General features: G+C 34.8%; 1 protein-coding gene and 2 long non-coding RNA genes across 19 annotated transcripts in view; all 3 read right to left on the bottom strand.

Annotated features, from left to right (window-relative positions):
• The window catches only part of LOC125617199, a 10,292-nt gene extending 7,344 nt beyond the window's left edge, over positions 1 to 2,948 (bottom strand). The window contains exon 1 of the long non-coding RNA XR_007348107.1: positions 1 to 2,948. This exon is cut by the window's left edge and continues 2,036 nt beyond it. This is a non-coding gene — a long non-coding RNA (uncharacterized LOC125617199).
• Positions 1 to 26,184, bottom strand: part of Slc8a1 (solute carrier family 8 member A1) — a 363,798-nt gene that overhangs the window by 219,550 nt on the left and 118,064 nt on the right. The gene's annotated exons all lie outside the window — the stretch shown is intronic.
• Positions 5,670 to 26,184, bottom strand: part of LOC125617198 — a 30,910-nt gene continuing 10,395 nt past the window's right edge. Inside the window, exons 2-3 of the long non-coding RNA XR_007348106.1 lie at positions 15,378 to 15,383; positions 5,670 to 5,682 (exon numbers count right to left, since the gene is read on the bottom strand). This is a non-coding gene — a long non-coding RNA (uncharacterized LOC125617198). The remainder of the gene's footprint in view (positions 5,683 to 15,377; positions 15,384 to 26,184) is intronic.

Below are 26,184 nucleotides of genomic sequence, written 5' to 3'. Positions count from 1 at the left end.
TTAAATATATAAATTCTTAGGTACTTAGATATATATATATATATATATATATATATATGTGTGTGTGTGTGTGTGTGTGAGAGTATACGTACATATACATATATATAATTAATTCTTAAGGGGTTGTTTCTGAATTCACAGCCATTTTTTAGTTCTGCTTAGAACAGTGACTATTAACCACCTTAAAAACAAATATTTTAAAACACTTTATAACATACTTCTTCATTATCCTGAAATTCTTAGGTACTTAAACTTGCCTACACCCCTAATTAAAGACAAATATACTATGCCCAGATTGTCATATGAGAAATTAAATTTAAAAAATTATAAGAAAATATTGTATATTTATGTTTGTAATTTTTCAATAATAATTACACTAGAGAGTTAGATGTTATATACTTTTTTAATAAATAGCCTTGGATATAAAAGATTGGTAGCCATTCTAAGAGGTACTAAAAAATGAGAAAGTAGACATATTTAAGTGGATCCCCCAAAACAAAATCAAAACCTACTGTTAGTTTAATTGATGACAGGCCAGATTTATTTCTGTATGAAAAGGTAAAGAGGTAAACCATAAAGTTGTAATAGTAAATCAAAGGCAAATTACTGTCAAAGTAAAGAGAGGAAGAGCAAATTTAACATTATGTTGCCAATTATTTTGTTATATGTAGAACAGTAAATGTGTTTTAAAATGCTACTAACTTAATGTTATAGTTTAAATATTAAGTGTCCCCTAAAAGTTCGTGTGTGAGACTATGCAAGAAAGTTTAGAGGTGAAATAATTGGATTATGAGTGCTTCAGCCTAATCAGTACCTTAATCCTCTGTCAGGATTAACTGGGTGGTAACTGTAGGCAGGTGGGTTGTGGTTGGAGGAGGTGGGTCATTGGGGGCTTGCCTTTGAGGTATACATTGTGTGAGCTGAGCTTAGTCTCTCTCTCTGCTTCCTAACAGCTATGTCATAAGCCACTTTCTGCCATGCTGTTCTGTCACAAATCCATAGATTTGGCCTTCTAAGGACTGGAATGGACCTCTGAAACTGAGAATTGAATAAACTTTTCCACTTCTAAAATTGTTCTTATCAGGTCTTTTTGTCAGAGCAGCAAAAAAGCTGACTAAAACATTGAAGTATAAACAGTATACTATGTTATCAAAATTATATATCTTCCTGTGACAGCCATCATTGCAGATCAACTCAGGTGTGTTACTTTGTGACTCAAATGCCACAACTGGTGCTGCCATTGGATGATGGCGTTGTCCAAAACTGTGAACAATTCTTGATAAAGCTATGAAACCAATGAAGTCCAATCTTCCCTTGATTTACTTTATAATTGCATTCTTCAAACATTCAGTAATGTATTAAAACACTGCATAATCTACTTGGCTTTTTGTAGAAGTTAAATTCTAGGCTCCAATAAATATAAACTGAATTTTTACTTATGTAGATTTCTTAAGAGACATTCGGAGTAACTGAGAACTCAAGAAAAAGTTTTGTTTTTTGATAACCCATGTAATGAAGTTTGTCTAGCACCACAGCCCCACTTACTAAATTATTCTGCTCTCCTCCCAGTCACTAGAACAACAGTTCCCAACAAACCTCCCGAATCATCACCCCACTGCCACTCTCAGAAGGTATTGCTTTCATTCAGGACTCCAGGATCAGGAATCTTCTGTATGATCAGCTAGGAGACAAGTCATAGAAGCAACATGCTTTCCATTTTGTATTTAAAGTTAGAGCTTGTTGCCAAAAAGGACAAGAAATAACCCACAATAAAAACCGCTTCCTTTCCATCTCCTGCTCATCTTTTAGACTATAATGACAATGAGGATGATTAGAGCAGTTGACATTTTTAATGCAAACACTTATTTTGTGTTGCTAATAAACTATGTACTTTAAATGCAAGCAAACTGTACAACAGCCCTCTGTTTGCTTGAGGAGTCCTTGTGAGGATTAGAGATGAACCATAAAGAGTAACTAGCATATGGTCAATGGTTAAAAAACAAAAGCTACTACCATTAAATTCCAAACCACCCTGAAGAAATAACTCAAAAAACCATGTCTTACAGTCTTGTCAGTTGTTCAGAAGTTATTTACTTATACCATGGACAATACATTTCTTAAAATATGCATGGAAATAAGCCTATCAGATCAAGAGACTTTCTTTAGAGGTACACCTCTGTGGCAGGTGCATCAGCTTGGCTTAGATTATTTATAACTGGTTGTTATTAGGACTGTGCCTGGTGCAGGAAATATAGCTTTGTGTTTGAGCTATGAGTTGTAATATTTAAGGTTGGTTGATTCTGGACAGTCAGATTATTTGACTGTTCAGTAGGGCAAGAAATTTTCCCAGGGAGATTTATTATTACTTTTTGTAGCAATTACAGGTATACTTGTAAGTTTAGGGACAGAAAAGCAAGTAAGAACAGTGTAGGTGGTTTTAAAAATTGTTCTGCACCCATAACACAGTTTTTATAAGAAAAGCTTTCATTTCCCTCCCAGAAGTATAGCAAAACTGTGCGACTGATAATTCAGTTTGTTATTATTAGGATACATTTCAGACTTTTATTTTTCAAATTTCATCTAATTTTTAAAATCTGACAGGTAATGTTGTAGGTTTTCATTGTGTACAATATAATTTCAGGTTTTTAAAAAATATCTTAATAAAAACATAGGGAGTTGATATTATCATTTTTCTCAATGACAAGTACAAGAATTAAGTGTTGTAAACACAAAGAAACAAAACAATTTAGAAAACATAACTCTTAAGCCATCTGGCCTCAAACATCAAATTTTAATCTCATTGGAATTTTCCAATCAATAACAGTTTGGGGTTTTTTAGGGTAATATTCTTTAGTGACTCATTAAAAATGTAAATAGAATTAGCTGAAGAAAATAGAAAGTAGAGTAGAAAAAGAAAATTAGAGCCTTTCTATTTTAAAATACACACATATATATATATATATATATATATATATATATATATATATATATATCCCAATCTTATAAAAATACAGTAGCTTTTTTTGTGGGGGAGGCTGTATTCCTAAACAATTATGATGTTCTGTTCACATGTCCACCAATATTTTCAATTTAATTTTTCCACTCTCAGGTAAACATAGATTCCTTTTGTTTGGAAGATGACTAATGTACCAGCTGTTCTTACCACTCTGCCCATTCATTTGCAAACGTTCAAAGGAAAAAATATTTTTTTAAAAAAACTTAACTCCCTTCTTTTACTCTACCCATTAAAGAAAAACCCACCTTCCAGGCAGGCCCTCGTGCCAATCCCATTTTTGGAATCATTTTTTTTTTAATGGAAAAAATTAAGAGAAAAGAATGAAGAGATTAGGATAAGAATGGGAAAAGGATGTAATTATTTTTTTCCCTTTGTATTTTTATTTATTTATTTATTTATATTGAGAAATGAAAAGGAACAGCTTCAGGGTTTGTGCAGATAACAGGTGCAGAAAGAAAGGAGGGATTTTAAGATGTATTGCTGGCACACATGACTCTTTAATCAAGAAATCAAGTAAAGGACTGACTTTTTGTATGATGCTATTGCACTGAGCTGCATATATTCTTTTAACCTTGACACTCCACTGGGGCGAGTCTACACTGGTCATATTCTCCATGAGTTATTTATGGTACTTTACCATTTCGAGAGTATATTTAAATGTTTTACCTTATTTGAACCTCAGAAACTATAGGGTAGGCAGAGGAAGTATTATACCTCCATTTTACATGGGACTAAACAAGAAGTGGAAAGCAGAACAATGCTTTCCACCGCTCTCAATCAGCTATATTGATACATTATATTTTATACTTAATTTAACATGGACTTGCTTCAAGGACCTGCCTTATGAATTGAAGCATACAAGCAATCCATCAAAAAAAGAAATTTAATGATTTATATGTTTACAATTATCCGAATATTTGGCATTTATACATGACAGAAAAATGATCAACTGCCCATCTCCATTTTTCACCTATACATTTGTGGCCAAATAATATCTTTTTCAGCTCTCAGACTTAATTGCATCATTCAAGAATTCCTACACTGGGGAAACTGAATTCCTTTTGTAAGATTTCGTCCATCATCCTTTTGAAGATCTGGTTTTCTGTTTACCTAGTGATTCAAGCCTATGTTTGTACACACAAACATATCATTCATTTGCATTGAACTTGAAAGTCAAAAGTGGTTGTATGTGTTAAATCCAAAAAGATCTCGAAGCCAGAGAAGCACAGCTTCTTTCCTCCTCAATACAGGCTCTCTAAAAACTGGTAATGGCTGGGCATGGTGGCACATGCCTATAATCCCAGCGGCTCCTGAAGCTGAAGCAGGAGGATCCCAAGTTCAAAGCCAACCTCAGCAACTTAGAGAGGCCCTAAGCAACTCAGTGAGACCTTGTCTCGAAATAAAATACAAAAACGGGCTGGGGAGGTGGCTCAGTGGTTGAGTGCCCCTGGATTCACTCCCCAGTATCAAAACAAAACAAAACAAAAATGGTAATGGATATTGCCTTCTTTGTCTCCACATTGTTTATTTGTTAAATGGGGATAATGAGTGTACCCCAGAGGGCACTGTGACATAGGCTAACGCACATAAGTTCTGGAGCAACGTATGGCAAACATTCAATAATGTTACCTTTTATTTTTACTGTTTTTAAAATAGCCAGTGCTTCCTAAAATAGGCCTGACATGTAGTAGTCACAAAAAAAATGTTTATGGAGTACATATTAAATGAACCCCATTTTTGTTGTGTTATCTTAAAAGAAGTTACTTTACCAGAAAAAAAAATAAGACATAAGATCAACAATAATGAAAGCTGCCTCACAAGGCTGTCATGATGGTAAAATGGGATAGTATGTCAGAAATGCTTTATAAATTATTATAACGTGGAAGAAATGATAATTCCGTTTATTCTCAAATTTTATCCTCACAAATACACTGTTTTACAGATGAGATTATCTTCATCTTATAGATGAAGCAATAGGATTAGCAAGGGTTATGTAACTTGTTCAAGGTCGTTTAGATGACATGGAGGAATACACAGACCAAAATATAGGGTTTTTTTTTTTTTTGGTCTAGAAATTTCTACTTCTAGTATTCTCTTTACTATTTCTGCTCTGTTTAAAGCTATGATCTCTCCATAATGTTATTTATCTGTATTGTTGTGGTTGTTTTTCACAAATAGAATTTGAAAATGTTGATGAAAACAGAGTTCACATTAAAGGGATATTTGTTGCTACCAGGAAATTAAAAAAAAAAAAAGAGTATGTGGCAGCAATCCAATGCCAGTAATTAACAAGTTTAATCAATCCAAAGTCCTCTTAAAAAGACTTCATCTTCCAGTTTTAGGTTACACATATTAAACTAAGCATCTTAAAATTCCACCTGAGATTAACCTTTCACATCTAATTTTTAAGGGTTTGAATGTGGGATTGTTAAAAATAGAAATGAATTACAGGAGTTCTGAGTGATTTTATAGGGATTTTTCACAAAATCAACTGGTAGAATCCTAAGGTCTTAGTAGGGGGCCCAGCCCCCGCCTGTGTACTGGTCCCCAAAGGCAAATTTTCACATTGCAAAAAGCTCATACCAACTCTTGTTTAATCAGACAAACAGCACCACCTACGATCAACAGTTCCAGCTCTCACCCTGCTAGACTCAGGTACCACTCTCCTCTCATTCTACCTCCAATTCTTTGCTTCTATTCATTCCCTGGACATCAAATTTAAAATATATTATTCAGAATCTCCGTCTGCCTGTATTCTCCAGCCAACATAGAATTTCCTGACACTGAGTGACACTTTCTCAGATACATTACTTCCCATAATTATTCTCTCACCTAACTCGGATCTTCGCTTTGCCCTCTGAATTCATGATATGCATGTATCCCTATTCCCCTCCCTGAGTTACTTGTTTTTGCACTTGTAAGCTGTTTCTTCCAACAGAAACACATTTTACCAAACTATGCAGCAAATTTTCCTTCCTCTGTTCGAGACCAAAGACCCATTCCCAAATGAGACAAATGTGCATGTGTTCTCAGTGTGTGCCATTCTGCCATAATTATTCAGTATCTCATCTATACAACCTCTAGACTGTCAAGGATATCCAGGCATGCAAGCCCAAAATGGAATCTAATACTCAAGCTGTGGTCTACCTAGTACAAAGTATGGAGACACTGACATCTTGGGATCTGGATACAATGCCTCTGTTAACATGTAGTCTACTGTTACACTAGCTTTGTTCACAGCCACTTTAAACCACTGGCTCACATGAAGCTTGAAGACAATGAAAACCCCATATCTTGTTCACAAGAATTGGTACCAAGCCAAGTCTCCCACATCCTTTACTGAGTACATGGTAGTTTTTGAAAACTTTAAATTCAGGCCTTTATTATCCCTGTTAAATCTTAATTCTTTGATTTAGGCCAAGTATTTCAGTCTATCAAGAACATTATTCAATTTTAATCTATCATGAATACCTATAGGTTCCTCCTGATGTTTTCCAGATCTGATTAAGTAGTATTCATCCTGTTGCTTCTTTTAGTCATTGGTAAAAATGTTGAAGACCCTAGAGCTATGGAGAAATCCCTAACATTTTATCTAAGGACTACTAATGGTTTAATATTAAACCAATTATGGAAAATTTTTTTTGTGTGTGGTACTGGGGATTGAACCCAGGGCCTTGTTCATGCAAGGCAAACTCTCTACCAACTGAGCTATATCCCCATCCCTAATTATGAAACATTTTTGAAGATGTAACTACAGATAATTAATTTCAACATCCAAGTCACATGCTCCCTTCTTATTGAGAAGAATATCAAGACTTTCTTACTTGGTTTTCTAAAACTAAAATAGAAAATTCTTTCTATTTCTTTAGTGTAATAACCCTACCAAAAATAAAATAAATAAACTTTGACATGGTATTTTAAAGGAACATATTTATTTAGTCCCATCTGAACCCCAAATTCTTTTGGTAATCTGTTTAATATTTGATACTTCAATTTATTGAGAAGAATTAGGATTTACTAATCTTATTGGAAAGAATTGGCATGTTCTTTCTCTTATTAAAATGGAAAAACATTTTCTATTATTGTTCTTCTATCATCTCATTTTTCATCACCTAAGTAGGGTGGTTTTTGTTGTTTTGGGTTTTTATTTATTTATTTGTTTGTTTATTTATTTGTTTGTTTGTTTTTTGTTTGTTTGTTTTGGTTCCAGGAATTGAATCCAGTATATTTTATCACCAAGCTATCTCCCCACACCTGTCAAGTTGGGTTGTTTCTTTTCCTGCAACTGCAATGCTAAGGGCTATTACAACTACATGATGGCCATTGGCTGAGTACATAAAGCAATAAATAGGAAACAGAGACATGGATATATAATGTCTTAATTCCTAATGTGAATGAGTTTCAACAACTCCATTGTAAGAAAATCTGGATAGACTCAGCAATACTAATTTTAGGGATTTTTATCTTGTTTTTCAGCTGCCAGTTAACTGGAAATGTTTCACTGTACTTCATTCACATCTCAGTTGTTTAAGTAATACTTACTGGCTTTTGGCTTAGCCAGTTTAGAGGTCCCTGTCCTTCTGTGTGTGGCCATCAGCCATTTCAATACTTGTTAGCATTAATGCGATGGAGTATGCAGGAAACAAAATTCTGGCATGTCAATTTGGATTTTCTTTAGCAGCTCTTGTAAATGTTTTTCCAGTTAAATTGTTAGGCCATTGGCTGGAGTCAATTTAGGGCATCATCTGTGGGTCAATTAAGCCTGGCAGCCAATTTTAAGAGCTGAACATCCTGAAAAGGAGTCATACATTACCCATGCTGGCATAGAAAAGAAACAAGACAAAGTCATTTATAATTGACCCTTTGGCTAGATAGCTTTGTGATCCTTTCTTAAGGATGAAGATCTATGAAATAAAGATTGCGCAAGATGCAGAGAAGTAGAGAGAGAACCATAGACCTGAAGTGGTGCTGTTAGTCTCAGAAAACTTGGCACAGGGACCCAGGACCCTTGAACTGCTGCATATTTGTAAGTTCTGGATAATATGGGAAACAAATTCAACACAGAATGACCAGCTAAAATGAAGAAGCGTCAATGTTTATCACAGAGTCATCGTATAGGAAGAAAGCTTAACCCTTTCAGAGTTTCTTCTAGAACCATAATCTATGTTGGAAAGTTCTGAGGGCTCAGACTTCCCCAACTTTCCTTCCAGCACTGCTCAACCCCAAACTTCTTGAGTGGCAATAGCTCACAGAGGCCTCTTTTCTCTTTCCCTTTCATTTCATCTTGAACTTGTGTGTTGGTCCATTTTCATTACTGTTGTCTTCTAAGTGACTGCTATTTCCTGTGCAACTGACAGCCTAACCCATCCTGGAGTCTGCCACAATCTCCAGGTGAAAATTGTTTTCCTTAGATATTTTACTCTTATCAGACTGACTGCAGTCTTTTTGCTCAAAGTGTTCTTAATTCAAATAGTGAATTATAAAATATGTTAGATTTACAAACCACATTAACTCAATATGACAAAGGAAGCAAAGAAAGTCTCTACCATATTCTAGGGTTGGTATCTAAAGAAATTAATGCCAACTCCAATAATTTACAAAGCACTTTCATGACTGTATTCTTATTTAGTGATAATATTAGTACTAGTAATATTATATTGCTATTTTTCCATTTTACAATAAAGAAACTAAATGTCAGTGAAGTTAAGTAACTGGGGATATTGAGATAATGGCCCCAAAGGTCCTGACCCTAAGTACAAGGCATTTTATTTAGCATGACTGAGTGTACTAATCAATATATGAAGCCACACCCTAGACATCTATAGCTATAAGGACAACCTACAGTCATTTTCTGACTTGGAAGATCTAAGAGGCTTCCCCTGTCACTCTCAGGAAGGTTTTCTTTATAGGAACAATAACTCCAAGGGGTCTATTCTTTGCAAAGCATGCCCAGGGTTCACAGATCTCAAAGTATGACACTGGTGGACCTCTGCCCAGTTCCTGCAATGATTCCAGTTCACATTCATTTCAGGACTTCACACAGAAGCCTGTATTTCAAGTGTAGATTCAAATTTAGCTTCCAAGGTTCAGCTTTTCAAACAATTAAAGAAAAAAAATATTTTTTTCTTCAATTTCTGATATATATATATATATATATATCAGGATTGAATTCCTTTATTTACTGCATTTATATAAACAATGAGCTTTAGAAACAGAGTGCAATTTGAGAAGAGAAAATAAGGGAACAGAGAGGATGTTAGATTGTAGCCCAGGGCATTCCTATTAACTGTCATGAGTCAGACTGGGAAAGTTTCTGAGGATTGTGAATATGAGCTTGGGGGTCTGACAGAGCTTGACAGCAATGCTCCCAAGCCTCAGTTTTCTCATTCCTAAAACACAGATCATAATAATATCTTCTATTTTGAAGGGTTTTATGATGACTGAATGAGATAATGAAAATAAAGCACAGTGCATAGTAACTTGCACATAGTAAATGCTCAGTAAATCCTAGCTCCTGCCATTAGGATGAAATAGTACTTGATTTTGAAAATATAACAAATGGAATTAAAGATATAACATTTAAAAAATTAAATATTTTTGGGGGTGGGGGGATACAAGACTGTCCTCAAGGAGACCAAGTAAATCATGATTTTAGGACATACTTTCTCTGGCAGGCAGATTCTGAGGCTATGACATCCCTGGTTTCTTGGTTGCTGCAGCCAGGGTCCTGCAGCCAGACAGTACTGTTTTACAGGTACGAGTAGGGTCTCAGACCAGGCACTGAGAACCAAAAGCAGGACCATATTCACATACGAAATTGAAATGTTAGGTCCTATGCATTTTTTAAATTTATAAGCATTTGTTTACTTTCTTCGGAGCAAATGAAATCCTTTTCCAAGACAGGGCTACAAAGGCCAAGTAATTTATTTTTCTTTAATTTTTATTAGTTATTGAAGGACATTTATTTATTTATTTATTTGTTTCTATGTGGTGCTGAGAATCGAACCCAGTGCCTCACACATGCTAGGCAAGTGCTCTACCCCTGAGCCACAACCCCAGCCCCAAGGCCAAATAATTTAAAAAGAAGAAAATTATGATAAGCCCCTCTTCTTGCAGGAGGGATTAGACAGATTGCTAGCAGAAATCAATAAATATTTATAATAATCACAATCAACTCCAGACTTTCATCTATGAATCGAAAGAGAAAACTTGAATCCTACAGTCTGTGGGCTGATGCCGTGACTATATACGGTCACAGACTCCTAAGGAGAAGAAAGAGAAAGGAAGGGGGAAAACCCAGATGATACATCTCATAATTTGTGTTTATGTTCTACCACAGGGATCTGTTAACCTTGGCTAAATTTACAAGTCAGAATCATTAATCAGCTCTACTCAAGTGCGCGTAACACTTTCCATTTTAAGAAGCCACAAACTACCTTCCCTTTGGGGAATCTCACTGTTTGTCATGTCGAAGATTTTTCTTCACAGATAATACTGCTAGACAAACATCAAAGCCAGCTGGATTCCATATTCCGTGGGCTCGCCTGCCCCAGAGAGGGCAGGAGATATTAATTTTTTTGTGTGGCTGACTTCAAGGGTGCTGTCTCCTCTGTCTTTCCTCCCCACTCTCCCTCTTCTGGTCTTTAGGATAGAAAAACAGTTTCTTGAAAGTGTTGAAGCACTCTTGAAAATGACCACATTTTCCTGCATTCTTTCTAGGCTGAAGACACTGCCAAGGAAAGTTTGAGGTCTAAGGAGCCTTGGTGAAGATATTTCCTGCCCTGCAGTTAATAAGCCATTGTTTATAGGATGATATTTTCTTGCTTCATTCATTTCCCCCGTGTAACAATGGAAAGTCATTATCTCTGGTTTTGATCTTAACATAGGAAGGGATAGCAAATTGCCTCACCTACTAGTGAATGGAAGGAAAATCTCTAGTGGTTTATGGAGCGAGGTGTTAGGGGAATACAAAGGAAAAAAGGAATTCTTACAAAATACCATCATCGGTTTTATGGTCCCCATTGAAACTTATCCATCCAGCTTGGGGGAAAAGTGAAACTATGTCACCAGCTATAAGGGGAAGAAGGAGGTCCAGAAAGGCCAAACCATTTGTTGTTGTTGTTGTTGTTGTTGTTGTTGTTATTATTATTATTATTATTATTATTATTATTATTATTTGCCTTGAAGGATGTCTCTTTAAGGATTATTATTATTAGATTTTGAGTTGTAATATTAAGAGTGAACTTACAGAAGGGTGAATGTCAATCGTGAGATCTCTTTTCTCTCAGCACATACAATACTGTCCCTTTGCTAATATACAAAGCTGTCATCAATTATTTATAATTCCTTTCACCCACAGGTCCTCTGCCTGAGTTAATCTCAGCAAAAACAAAGCCATTAAAAAATAGATAACCATGGTCATGATTACAGCTCCCATGTTCAAAATTTATAGCTTATGATTCAATGTCAATATGAAAAAAATAATAAATAAACTAATAGTGAAGTTATAATCACCCTCCTTTTCCCCTCCCCCTCAAAGGATTCCAAGACTAATTTGAAGTTGGGAGGCAGGGGGAACTCAGGTCTCTTCTGTATCTATTTCAAGCTAGGGTGTTTTTTGCAAATTGTTCTACTCACATTACCCTAGTTAGCCTCCGTAACAACCCAAAAATGGAATAGGTGTTAAATTATCCAACTTATGCATAAGGAAAAGAAGGCTCAGAGAACTTGAGTCACTAACCAAAAGTGCATAGTAAGATCTAGAACCCAGAATTCCCATTTTTTTCCCTACCCACAAAAAAAAAAAACAAACAAATGTAGATAAAACATTAGGGTAAGGATCAATGGCCAGTGGCATGGGTTATGGGATTTCGTTAGTATGTATCTGTATCCCCCTATCCTTCGTTGTTTGTACTCCAGATCTCCTAAAAAAAAAAAAAAGTAGGTTTAGGTATTCTCTTTCACATATCTCCATCAAATGGATTGGGAGGCAACTTGATAGAGCTAATACATTCATGGACTCTTCCCAAGAAATCCCAGAGACAGGTGTTTGTCTGTTTATACACAGACAAATACACTGTTTATACACTGACCCGATGTGAAACACAGAATAACATTGGGGGCACCCACAAATTTATTAAAGATTCAAAACAAACCTCCAGAAAAAAAAAAGCTAAGTTATAGAAAGAGCGCATTAAAGCCAAAAGTCACTCAGACAATGAGAGAAGTTACCTCCAGCTCAGGTAAATAGGAAAACTTTAAAGAAAGGATGGAACAAATGAATAGAATTTGGATATGGAAAAGGCCTAAAGCTATGCTGAGGTGTGTGCTTGCCTGTATGTGTGTGTGTGTGTGTGTGTATAATATTTTTAATTTTAGACTGTAAATTTTGCACAAGGGAGACTAATCTGGCTATGAATAGGCTTGTAGAAGGAAGAACTGGGATAAACTTTTTAGAACGTTATAATCTATATCCAGCATTTAAGGTGAACGAAGGTGGTAGCAGAGAGAATAAAGACAATAATCCTTCCCTACCTGGCCTGAATCACACACAGGATCCTTGCAGAAACCGATCATTCCATGCAGTGATAATCAATCCTATCAACTGCTTTGTAAAGGATCAGAGATGATATATATTTAAGGAGGTTTTTTTCTTAAGAGTTGAACCACCAAAAATATAGACTAGCCATTTTCAATAAAGCCCATCATTACCCTCTAAAAAGCAGCCTCTTACATTTTCATCTTTCTTATTTATCAGACCTAGTTTCATCAGTGTAAGAGAGAAAGGTAATTCCAGAGCAATAAATCTTCCATGGAGAGTGCTCTACCTCTGGCTGCTTGATAATGAATTTAATCAGTCGGGAGAACAGCCCTGTCATTATGGATTAATCACCAAAGGTTCTGTTTTGGTAAGTTAATTGATGCTGTGTTTGCAGCTGACGGTGGTCACAAGACATACTTGATATTTTAAAGAAATTTAGAGAGAGAAGGAATGCTGAATCAGTTAATTAACAACCATAGACACAGAAGAAAAAAAAAAACCAGAAAGCCTAAGAAAGTTATAGAACAGCATAAACTTAGATACCAGTATCTTCAACTTTGATGAATTCAAGACAGAAATGACTCAAAAGACTGCCAACACTTATTTTTCTGTTGATTTGTTTGTTTGCATTTATAATCAAACTAGGGAATTTTAAGACTGCAGGGTCTATGACACAAGAGATTTTCCTAACAAACTTACTTGCAATGTATACATTTAGCAAAGGACACCTTGTTTTAAAAGGAATATCTTCATTGGATAGTTTTTAAAGGATTTTTTAGGGATACTGGGGATTGAACTCAGGGGCACTCCACCACTAAACCACATCCCCAGCCCTATTTTGCATTTTCTTTAGAGACAGGATCTGACTGAATTTCTTAGTGCCTCACTTTTGCCAAGGCTGGCTTAGAACTCATGATCCTCCTGCCTCAGCCTCCTGAGCCTCTGGGATTATAGGTGTGCACCACCACCAAGCTCAGCTTTTAAAGGATTTTATATGCTTTATTTTCAACATGGCATCCAATACTAAAACATCCTTGTTAAACTTTCATGTATAACATATGATTCCAGGATCATTATCACAGATTGAATTAAATGAGATTGGTTGAGTGTTCTAGTCAATTATCCTCTTAAAAAGCCTCATATATTTCAGGGAACTTGAGCTCTATTCCCCAAGAAACTGAAGCAACTGAAAGATTCATCAACTCTATGAAGTCAGGCGTTTAGGTTTATAGTTGGACTCCGTCAGCAGTATATTTAGAACTCTGAATAAAGAGGCTGACTTTCAAACTTAAAAGTTTCTCCCAGTGTACATTTTCTCCCACATCCTTATCATTCTATTTTGAAGTCTTACTGATTGCCATGCAAGCATGTGATTTAACTGTTAGCCTAGTATTTCTTGGCAGCCCCGAGTATGTAACAATTTATAATGTAAGTACTTCATTTCCTATGTAAACTGACCTATGCCAATTTCATTTTTCAATATTTTGGTAAATCATCATATTCCCTTGGGATTATAGGTAGGACTAGCGTTGGTCTCCTCTTATCACTTCTCTACCAAGTAGTCTGCTCTATAAAAGCAACTCTGAGGGTAAATATTGCTAAGCCTTAAATGTTCATTTATAAGTAATTACAAAATAGGTATTGTAACCAAGGGAAGTCCCACCCTCTGTTGTGGGGCCCTGTGGCGTATGCCTCATGAGAAGTGTTCATGTGGAGGCAGTTGCAACCATCTCACAACAGGAGCAGCCAGACATGCTGTCAAGTTAAGTGGCAGAGTCCCCCATGAAATAGAAAAAAAAGGACCAATAACACTTTGACTATGACTATTATTAGATTCAAAAGTGCTGGCAAGTTGGCCTAGCAGGTTCGATGCTCTCTCTGGCCAATCAAATAATCCAAACATCTCATTTTCAAAATGGATGGTTCATACATTTCCTAGGATAATTACCATGCCTTCCATTATGGTATAATAGGTAGAATTCTGAGTTGAATCTCCATGACCCATGAACCTGTGTAATTTCCTTCTCTTGACTCTGAACAGTACTTGGAACTTAATTCTTATCCAATAGAAAATGGCAAAGGTGATGAGATGTCAGGTCAATTACAGCAAAGGTGAAGATAGTGTGGTATGATGAAAGTCCCTAACTATTTCTAAAAAATATTTTTTGAGAGAAAACATCCATAAATACAAATACTTAAAAAATTAAAAATGAATAAATAAATAAATGCAAATACTTAAAATCTGTTATGTTAATTTACTCCAATATCAGCAGTTCACCCATTGGGAGAGCTTGTTAAAACATGAATTGTTGGACCTTTTCCTCCAGAATTTCTGATTTAGTTTTGAGGTAAGCCTAATGAATTTCTAAGTTCCCAGGTGATGTTGATGCTGCTGATATATGGAGCACTGTTCTAGACCTAGTTAGTTTCTGTTTCATTAAAAAGTTTAGCTAACATATATAACTTAAACTCTTTTTTAAAATAAATCTATTAAATTTCTCAGGCTAAATTTAACATAAACATACATTCACTATATAAGAGCATGAGAATTCACTTGAATATTTTGTCAATAGGGGCCACAGCAAAGAGTTTGAGTTTGAGATTTGAAAACTGATAAAATATTTCAAATCCAGTTTATATAACTTGATGCCGCACATGATTTTGTGACACTGTAATTGCCTTATAATATCAAGAATAAGTGTCATGCAAAACTTTTATTTAATATTTTCAACATGATTAGTGTTTTGTAGTTTTTAAAGCACTCTGTTATTCCACATCAATGTCAATGCCAAGAGGTTAGATGGGTATTTCTGTACTCACTTTCCCCTATTACAAGGCTGAGGCTTGAAGACCCAGCCATCCTGATACATTGCAGGAGTTAGACTCAAATATATGCAAAGGATGCCAGGCCTTTCCTTCAAAGTCTATTCCCACAACAGCCTTGAAAAAGAATAAAATCAAAATCACTTTTGATCCTAAGAACTGGTATAAAAGGGTATTAATGTAGGCAATAATGTCTGGATGCATGGTTTATTTAATTTCTCCATGAAACTCTTTTAGTCTTCACAAGGAACTTTCCACAAGGAAAGAAAAAAGAAAACAAATCTGTGTCATCCCACATTTTTTTAACCAAGGGCTACCGCATAGATGCTTGGATAGTTGTCAAGGTTTGACTAAAATCATCACTAATTATTCAGCACCAGTGGGTTCTGCCAGCTGCACTTGAAGCACACTTTGTCATCCTAAAGCAAAATAAAGTAACTAAGGCAAGTAAAGAGTGCCTGAATTATTTCCTTGCTATACTCCCTGGGATTTCACTGACTAAACTTAATACAAATTCCTGGGCAGTGAGGGTCCACGTTGGCTCTGAGTGGGCTTTGTACAATTTTAGGAAAGAAGAAATTACTTGCTAATTTGGCTGCATTTAGATCTGGCCTCTCCACTAAAATGAGGGTTACCAGGTGTCCTACTTCTTTAGGGAATGCACTACTTTTCACAAATTACCCTGTGTATCTGACCCAAAGTAGGGCAGTAAAAATGCCTCTTTTTCCATCACATGCCAGATTCTTCTCCTCCCTGGGCCTTGTCTCACTGAGTATCACACCTTTCAGTAACTGAGTTAGAAATTTTTCCCAGAATGAAGAAGTTCAGAATCCATAAGTCCCACCAATCTAGTCTCATAAATTTCTACATTTCCTATAGCATAATGTGACCACAGAGAGAAAACTTTGCACCTCATAGGTGAGTCAAGCTCTCTAGGTTATATTAACAACCATGGATTATTGCTCCAGTCAACAGAATCCAGGAGGTCTTTACCCATCCACTACATGCCCTACCCACCCCACACCCCACAAACACACATACTGAGCTGGAATGAACCTTTCCATTTCTCTGTCTTTCCATAATTTTCCTTTCCTGCTATTCATATGAAATTATAGCAGGCTGTCTAGTATCTTAGAGACTCCAGGGAGACAAACTTCATGATTCTTTCCTCTTCTTACATATCTCCATGCATTTTTTATAATAGATTTTCCCATGTTCAGTTATGAAAGAAAAATTGAAAATTCTATTCAACTTACAAAGTTGTGATAAATGTTCTCTCCAATTGGCTCCATTCTTCATGCCTCCATTCTATTATTTGAAGTCTCCTTCACAGTCCCAGGCACTAACGCATTTCTCTGGTACAGCACTTGCATTGTCACAGGATAATTATTAGTTTACATATCTGCCTTCCTCTCTAGACTGTGAGTTCATCAAGATAGGCTAACACCAATGGCCTGCTAGTTGTGAGTTCTCAGTACAACTTGACAATAGGTCATGCCTAACCAATAACAATGACAAATTTTGTGCTATTCATGGTACATTGAGCAGATGTACCTAGTAGATTGTCCTAAGGTATAGCTGGATAGCAGAATTTCACAGTTACCAAGGGCAAGAATGTTTATTCTCAAACCTGTGTATGTCACTTTTTTGTGGTTATATAATTTGATTAAATATGATAAAGGCCAATGATGAATGAGTATTTTAAAAGATATATTGTCCTATGAAAACCAAGTAGAATGCTAGTAATTACTCTTTAAAAACTAATATTGTTTTGTTTAACTTCCTATTTTGCTATGGGCAACACTATTATAAAGAATTGGGGTAAACTGGATGAACTTGCAATTTGATTGCCTTGCAACTATCTTAAAAGAAATTGAAACAGAAACTTATACACAATAAGTGTTATCTGAGCAAATATGAAAGCAGAAGTTTGTAAATGATGGATCCTTAATGAAAAATTTTAATTGTTCTCCTAAAATATAACAAATTAAAGTATATTCACACATTTTAATTAAAATTCAATCTGCATTTATTTTTAAATTATTTAAAATTGCTGCTTTGACACTTTTGTTGACTACCAGGCATGCAAGAGGCATATTATAATTCTATTATAATTATTTTACATCCTTCTTGATTATTTCATTCATTAGTTTATTGAATAAGTAGTTGATAAATCCTATGCTTTATTTTCTTTTGCATTACTTAATGCAGGATTTATGTCTTATAGTATTCATATAAATGTGGGATATAGTGCCTGGCACACAAGGGGTACCTAAAGATTGAATAATTAATGAATGTTGACCTATTATCCCTTATTTTGATTCTGCTTTTAAAAGAGCCTCTTCTTTTGACACTTTCTCTTCTCAGAAAAATGGGGGGGAAAAGATGACAGACATTTGTAGGTAACCAATAAAAGTAACAGAGAAGATATTCACAAATTCTATACATTCTTCTCATATTTTAGAGCAGGTTGTGTTTGTATATCTTAATTGGCACTTAATAGATTTCATTCTTCCAGATAAATTTGATATGATTTTTGTCCTAAGTTGGACGATAAATAACAAAGATTGAATTTTAGAATTGCTTATATCCTCCACCATGTTCATAAGAAAATTTGCCACTAAATACTTATCCCTAAAAGATCTGGTGATTGTTGTTCTGTTTCTTATCTTGGTAAAGTACAGCATTGCTCAAATTTAGTATAAAACAAGGAATGATAATAATGACCATATTTGTCTTATGACAAGGCCTGTGTCAAATACTTAAATGTGCATCATCTCTCTAAATGTACAGCTCTGATAATTTTCCATTTGATGTAAATACTATTATTATCCCTACTTTACAGACAAGAAAATAAAATTTTAAAGAGGTTAAACAATTTGCCCAAGGTCCTGCCAACTAAGTATACTTATTGCCCCTTTCATGAGTCTGTGTGGTGGATTTTGTCAGGTTTTTTTTTTGGCAAAACACTATTCAGCAAAGGGTACAGAGTCATAGGAATCAAAGACGGTACTATCTGAGATGTCCCTGATATGGGGAGATGGTCATAATGAATAACATCTATAAACATTACTCTCAATAACAACTTTAAAGACACAAAAAAAGGTATTCCTATATCCAGAAGTCAACTTTAGGTCATTTACAGAACTAATGATAGGCATCTCTGACCCTATAACTCATCAGTGTATTACAAATCATTTGTCATTTTATATACTATTTATAAATGTTAAGTATTATTGATGTGTTCACTTTTTATTACATTTATTAGAAGGTGCCTTGATTTGCTCTGCATATTACTAAGCACAGTTTTCCAAAGACGGTTGAAATTTGATGAAAATACAAGAAGGAGTCTACTATGAAAGAGAACTGCCAATTGTGAGAATAACAGACAACAGTCTCTAATAATTTTTAAAAGAAGGTGCACTATACATCAACATCATTATCATTGAAAAAAGAATATAGAATATAAAATTTAATTCTCCTATAAATGACAAAATATATTCACTTGGACCTCATTTCATCTCCTAAATGGTTTCTACTTTGCTTATTTCTTCACAATAGTATGGCTGTATTTTGTATGATCTTTTATGGGACAGTCTAGGCTTTAAATCTTATAGCAGAGAGCTTTTGAAATAAAGTGAGACCATAAGTTCAAAGACCGGTCAAAAATCTTTTGAAAACAAAATTTATTAAAAACCCTAATTTCTCATTGATTTCACATTCATGCATTAAAAAATGTATTAGGTTTGACATTTTTCCTCGTATTACCTCTCCTTTTACAATTACTGTCTTTATTCTGTTTGAGCAGAACAGTTAGAAACTTACTTCTACAGATTAACAACTGTTACTTATATAACATGTAATTTCACAAGTTGTAATCAAGATCAAGTCCCTTTCCCAATGCCCACCTCCAGTTCTCATGTTTATCTACTTCTTCCAAATTTATACAGCACTTCCTAGCAAAAGAAATTTATGCTCTAAAGTAATCGAAAATGCATGTCACTGTTTGATTCCTATTGTATTTTAAAGATCATTGCAAATAATGTGGTTATTACTTACCATCACCTAAGGACAAATGTTCCTACATATTATTGCAAATAAAATTTTTTATTTGTGCTCCAAAAAAATTCTATCATATGTTTGAAAAGAGTATTTAAGAACATGAAGGATATTCATGATATAATTAAGACAAAGACTATGATTCTAATTTTTTTGGGGTGGGTGTAAGTTTACATGTACCCATGCACATCCATAGAAGGATTAGAAGGAAACACATGGAATTGTTGTTACTTATTATTACTGGATTTGGAAATGATTTTTGAAGGTGAATTTTATTATTTTAGTTCAAATACTTTTCAGATTTCATAACTTTCACTTATCCCCCCCCAAAAAAAATTTAAAATGAAGGAATATATATATATAATTTTAAAAGAAGAAAAAAGTCAATATGCCTCTCTAGAAGAGCTGGATTCCTTTCCTTGGCTCACACTACAGTGTCTATGGCAAACCTGAACTTGACCTTGGTTAAAGATCTGATTTTATTAGATAAGATTTGATAAGTAATTGAAGTTATTCAAACTTGCCAAAGAACAATTCATGAAAAATAAATCCTATAATTTAGATCAGGTTTTAAAATAAACTGACAAAAGAGGTACTGAGCAAATAAACTAATCTTTTTTTACAAAATAATATGTTGGGTCTAATAAGTACAGCATCAAGCAATCAAAATCAGGAAAAAACTGAAAAGGGAAAATAGTATAGTTTCTATCTGAAGATTTAATAAATATCTGTAGAAAAAGACAATGTTCATGTAAGAAAACAAGATCCAGATTGAACAAACTAGGTTACCCTGTATTGGTGGGGGTTTAATGCATAAGTTGGCTAATTTTCTTCTTCTGTTGCTTTGGGAGTTTTATCACTTGGTATAAATAACAAATCTGTCAAATACCATGGATGACAAACACTGTCATCTTGGTTATCTTCTGTCTTCAGCATATGGTTGTTTTATCGCCACAGAACACTTTCCAAACAATTATCTTTAAACTTCCCTATAATGTACACTTGAAAAAGGAGGCTGGAATCCCACAACTAACTTTCATCCAGAATACATAGAGGCCAAACTGCATTAGTGCATATGCCATAGCAACATTTATGAAGATCCAAATAACTGATGGTTCATTGGAAACAAATGTGTTCCAAATGTCTGTTTCATAGAGCAATGGACCTCAGGTCCAACCTCTATCTTTGCCTTCCCTTTGACCTTGTTCATGTTTATTCTATAATAATAATTACTTGAATATTCTGTGTGTGTATGTGTGTGTGCATGCCTTCTCTTTAGAGAAATATTATATTTGCAAGACCACCTTTATTTTAGCTTCCCATTCTTGTTGCAGGTTGAAAAGCAGCAAAAGGAAATGAGAGTGGAATTGACATCAGGAGGGAAGGATGGGAGAAATAAGCTTAAGAACAAGCTGAAGTGTTCACAACTCATATACTTCTCCCCTGTTTTAGTAAAGATAACTGAAACCAAATATAAGCCAAACTCTGTTACAATTAGCTATGCTAATTATGCTGAATTAGGCTCTTACCATCAGGATACTTACTTAGGGTACTTAAGAAATGAGACCCATGGGGCACTAGATAAGGTCATTTATCATCTCTGTTAAGTAATTCGGTCAAATTAATATATATGTATAGATGAAATCCAGATTCTAGGAAGCATATCAGATTGACATATCTAAATTATTACTTAAAAACAAATGATTCATTTTTTGAGAGAAATATTGTAAAAAATGTTTCTTTTTAGGTCAAATACATAAATGTGTTTATGTGTTTACCACTGATGAGTAGAGCCACTTGGAAATCATCACCTGCTTTAGGGATTAGAACGCTACATTTGAGAACATAATTAAATCATGAAAGTATTTACACATGAATTGCCACAAAATATGGAAGTCATTCAGAAATGTTTTATTGATCACATTAATTAGATATGTCCCCAATAAATATAAAGCATATATTTGTTGGTGCAAAATGTGTTTTGACTTCACAGAAGATGGTTAGGTAACCAATATTTGAATTCTTATTCTACAGTATGGTAAAAAAAAAATGACTAATGATAGAGAAAATATTGACAAACACCTTTCAATAGTGACTTCAAGTTCATAGACAGTATAGTATCATAAATAGTTATGTCACCTTGGTAAAGGTTTTTGTTAAGTTCACTGCTTTCTGGCAATTTTTGTTGGACATTTTCCTTTTCTAATTTTCCTCTTTTATTCAAAAGCTTGCACTGATTCACATGTTAACCCAAAGTGATCATCACTCTTTTGGTGAGTCACAAAGCAAAGAGAACTCCAGCATGTTTTTTGAGTTTTAACAATCAAAGTGATTTAGAAAGAAAAAGAATTAAAGTCGTGAAAAACTTGTCTTCAAATCAGGGGTATCATTTATAAAACAATTAATCAAGAATAAAACCAGACAAGAAAGTCATTTAAGACTTTAAGTTAATTATTAAGTACTGAGTGAATCTAAGAAATGATGAGGCCAAATTTTATAAAACAAAAAGTGGTCCCTAATCACATTATATTAGAGATGTGGATTTTTTTTTTTTTTTTTTTTTTTTTTNGTTTTTGTTTATTTGCTCTGTCTTGTGCTCTCTCTCTCTCTCTCTCTCTCTCTCTCTCTCTCTCTCTCTCTCTCTCTGTAGTGTTTACAATGATGGCCTTAAGTTTTACCTAAAATACTCCTATCTTATCTTTGATCACCTTGATAGAATTATTCAATGGAGGCAGTGTGAGTAATCAATTCTGGAGATCAATAATTGGTAATGCAGAGAAAATTTTTCCTCTTTATGTTGCAGATTCCCAAGAGGGTGTTCTGAATCCTACATCCCCAATCTCCTGGTAAGTGTCCCATGTACAAAGAAGATGATCTGAACATCTGATTCTGAAACTCTTTGGTGCCAACTTAAAACCATCAGTTCTCAATATTTCCTGTTTATGATCTAATAATTCAAGTTTCTAGGGTTTTCCTTGACCTGATAGACACAAAAGATACTTAAATGTATTCATGGTTAAAGGTGGGTTTTAGCATGATTAATACTGTGGTTATAAAAATCCTTCTGTCAATTGCCAAAAATTCCAAGTCTACCACTTAGACAATTTTTATTTCCCACCAGTATTGACTTATGGTCCATGCCATGCAACTGAGAAGCAGTACATTCCCCCAGTGTTCCTCCTTTCCTAACTACTATGTCAGAGTCAGGGTCTCATTCCTAGGTGTGAGGGATCAGAGGAGAGTCTAAATATGAAAAATCTTTCTCCAGTTTTTAAAGGGAATGCTTGAAATTTTTCTTCATTTAGAATGTTGGCCTTGGGTTTAGCATGTATAACTTTTACAGAGGCATGTTCCTACTATCCCCAGGTTTTCTAGTGTTTTGAGTATAAATGGATGCTGAATTTTGCCAGATGCTTTTTCTGCATCTATTAAGATAATAATGTGATTCTTGTCTTTAAGTCTATTGGAGCAATGAATTAAGTTTATTGATTTCTGTATGTTGAACCAAACTTGCATCCCTAAAATGAACCTCACTTGATCACGGTGCACTACCTTTTTAATATGGTTTTATACATGATTTGCCAGTATTTTATTAAGAATTTTAGCATCTATGTGCATCAGAAATATTGGTCTGAAAGTTTTTTTCCTTGATGTGTCTGGTTTTATATCAGGGTAATACTAGCTTCATAGAATGAGTTTGGAAGGGTTCCCTCCTTTTCTATTTCATGCAATAATTTAAGGAGTATTGGTTTAAGTTCTTCTTTGAGGGGCTGGTAGAACTCAGCTGAGAATCTCTGGTCCTGGGCTTTTCTTTGTTGGTAGGCTTCTGATGATATCTTCAATTTCATTGTTTGAAATTGATCTGTTTAAATGTTGTATGTCCTGATTCAATTTAGTTAGGTCATATTGCTTTAAAAAATTTTTGATGCCTTCAAGCCAAGCTATGAAGCCAACCTAGGTGCCCTTAAATAGATGAATTGATAATGAAAATGTGGTATATATACACAATGAAATATTGCTCAGCCATGAAGAAAAACTGGACTACATAGCCTATTTGCAGCAGGAAATCAAGAACATGCATAGAAAGTTTAATATTTTCAGATGCTGTTTAGGTGATAGACTGAGCTCTTTTTTCCTGTCCTTTTCATTGACATTCCCCAAAAGGAAGATTCTGTTCAACTATCACTCAACTTAGAATCATATGACTATTCATCATTTTTTATTCTTTTGTAACTTTTCAATTGTATGAAAGGTATTATATTAAATGGGGCTGATTCACCTCAGCTCCAGAATCAGTGGCAATTTTTCACATGCTAATTATTCTAAATAGTTACTGGAGCATAATTGTGATACAAGTGGTTATTCAAGTGTGACCCCTGGAGCAGCAATATCAGGAATAACTTGAGAATTTGTTAGAACACCAACTCTTAGACACTTCCCATGCCTATTAAATCATTAATTCTGGAGATGAGGATCAGCAATCCATGTTTTGACAAACTTCAATGTAATTTAATACCTGCTCAAATTGGAGAACCACCACATTATCCCAGAAATAGATCCTGCTGCTGAGGGCTACCATTTGCACATAAGCATGACCGCCTTAGTTTCTACCAATTTTTTGAACAGTCTGACACACAACATTCATTCTAGTAGAATTTTAGCATCAGAGCTCAGTGCCCATTTTACTAGCTTCTTAAGGAAATGAGGGGAAATTTTCTTGAAAGATGTGTAACCCTTTGACAGATTTTCTTGTCTTATCCTGCCATTTCTATTCTCAGGTGGAAAATTTTCTGAAAGGGCAAACTATAAATCCTAGAGCTCCCAAATGGCACTTTGTAGATTTATCTTGAGGCAAGTCTAGCATGCTGTGTTGCTGTTTCTGGAAAGATTATTGATAAGACAGATTGTTTTATGGAAGCTACTTTTATTTCCTTTTCATTTTTCCAAGTAGGAAAATATTGTTTTCAAAAAGGGCCCTTCTACTAATCCTTCCTAGTAAGCATTCTATTTCATATGCATATAATAGATATTTTCACATACCTATATTTCACCTATGTATGTGTATAGATAAACCCAATTTGGGTGAAAAGCCTACTTTGAAGAAAATCAGTTTGTTTAATATTTAGCAAGGCAAGGTGAAGCTGGTGTGTCACTGTTGAATACATAGGAATATATATCCTTTTGAGAACTGCAGAGCATGGGACTAGAAATACTTCCTGGAAGCTACAGTCTTCTCTTTTTAGAAAATCCAATTGTTATGGCTAATGGTAAACAAGGAGCTTACAGCCCAATTTCTCTCCTTCTATTCAATGTGGGGTAGTCATACAGCCATAAGGAATTTGACACTTACCATAAAATCTTCTCCTGTCATCCCAAATGATCTATAAGAGCATTATGTTTCATGTTCTTTCTTTCCTAGAGTATTTCCTTCAAATTTTTCTGGGACTGGGAGATCCCTGAGCAATCATCCAGCCCCCACACTGTAGAACTCTTCACCCTAGACTCTTGAATTACAGAACACTAGAGGAAGTTTAAGGAGGACTGAAATCAAACACCTTCATTTGGGAGATGACAAAGTGAAGTAAGTAGACGAAAATGTTTATCCACATCACACAGTGATCAAGAGCCAGAGCTCCACTTCAGGGGGAAGCACCCTCAATCTCATACCTCCAGCCTCCATTTCTATCTATGTCATTGACTAAATGCCCTGACTCCTGGAAAGTGCACACAGAAATAAACCAAAGTTCTCCACGATCAAGTGCAGCATCATGTCTTCTCAGTCCCCAAGCAGAGACAGCAAAATGCTAGTTATCTTCTTCAAAGAAACAAATCCATATACCTAAAGTTCTTTTTAATCATAGCTTTTATCATAGAATTTCAGGGAAGAGAGCTCAAGAGGTCATTTTATCTACCCCGTACAACTGGACATTACTGAACAGAGAACAAGACATCTAGGAACCTCCTCCCTGACTAAAGATTTCCAAGAAAGGACAAGAAATGCTCTGATGAGTTAGGGCACATGAGTGTTCAGGCTCATTTACTGATAAGCATGAGCAAAATGAAATCACCCTATGAATCTTAGTAATGCCATGTGGAATCATGGGTGTATAAAGGTGGCATCAATTGTCTTAACACATTCTAGCTTCTAAAGACCTACCAAATTTGCTTTTGTGCTTTTGCTAAAAATGTCTTTGAAATATCCATATCCAAGATTTTGTAAGATACAACTTTTCCCTTTTTCACATAGCCTCTTATTTATTAGTAATGAAAGCTGATGATCATAGTATTTAAGGAAAAGATAAGAAAATGAAAAGAAGGACAAGGGCGTCATCATGGTTAGGAATTGTAGAATAAAGGAGGGCTTTGGGCATTAATGTCTACAGTAAAGTGATATGTATTAAATTGCTTTTGACTGGGTTCACTTATTTTTCCCTTGCATGGATTTAAATACTTATTGTTTATGCCCTGTGAGAACTTCATAGGTTACAACACACAAGTAAAATGCAAACTATTTTGATGGCACAAGTCAGTAGACAAAACAGATGCCTGAGAAATGTATTATCAATGTTAATACTGACTGAATTTTATCAGTCTTTCATCTTTATCCCAGATATATATGCTAATATTTTTAAACATTTGATAATTCTTTTTAGCAGAGTTGTAAAATGTTAGAGAACAAAGTCATAATAAAATCCAAAACATAAAAGTTAATGGCATCTCTATTATTTCTGTAAATTCAGAAAGT

The sequence above is a fragment of the Marmota marmota genome, unplaced genomic scaffold, assembly GCF_001458135.2.
Source record: "Marmota marmota marmota unplaced genomic scaffold, marMar, whole genome shotgun sequence".
Classification (NCBI taxonomy): domain Eukaryota; kingdom Metazoa; phylum Chordata; class Mammalia; order Rodentia; family Sciuridae; genus Marmota; species Marmota marmota.
This window is presented reverse-complemented; position numbering and strand designations above follow the sequence as displayed.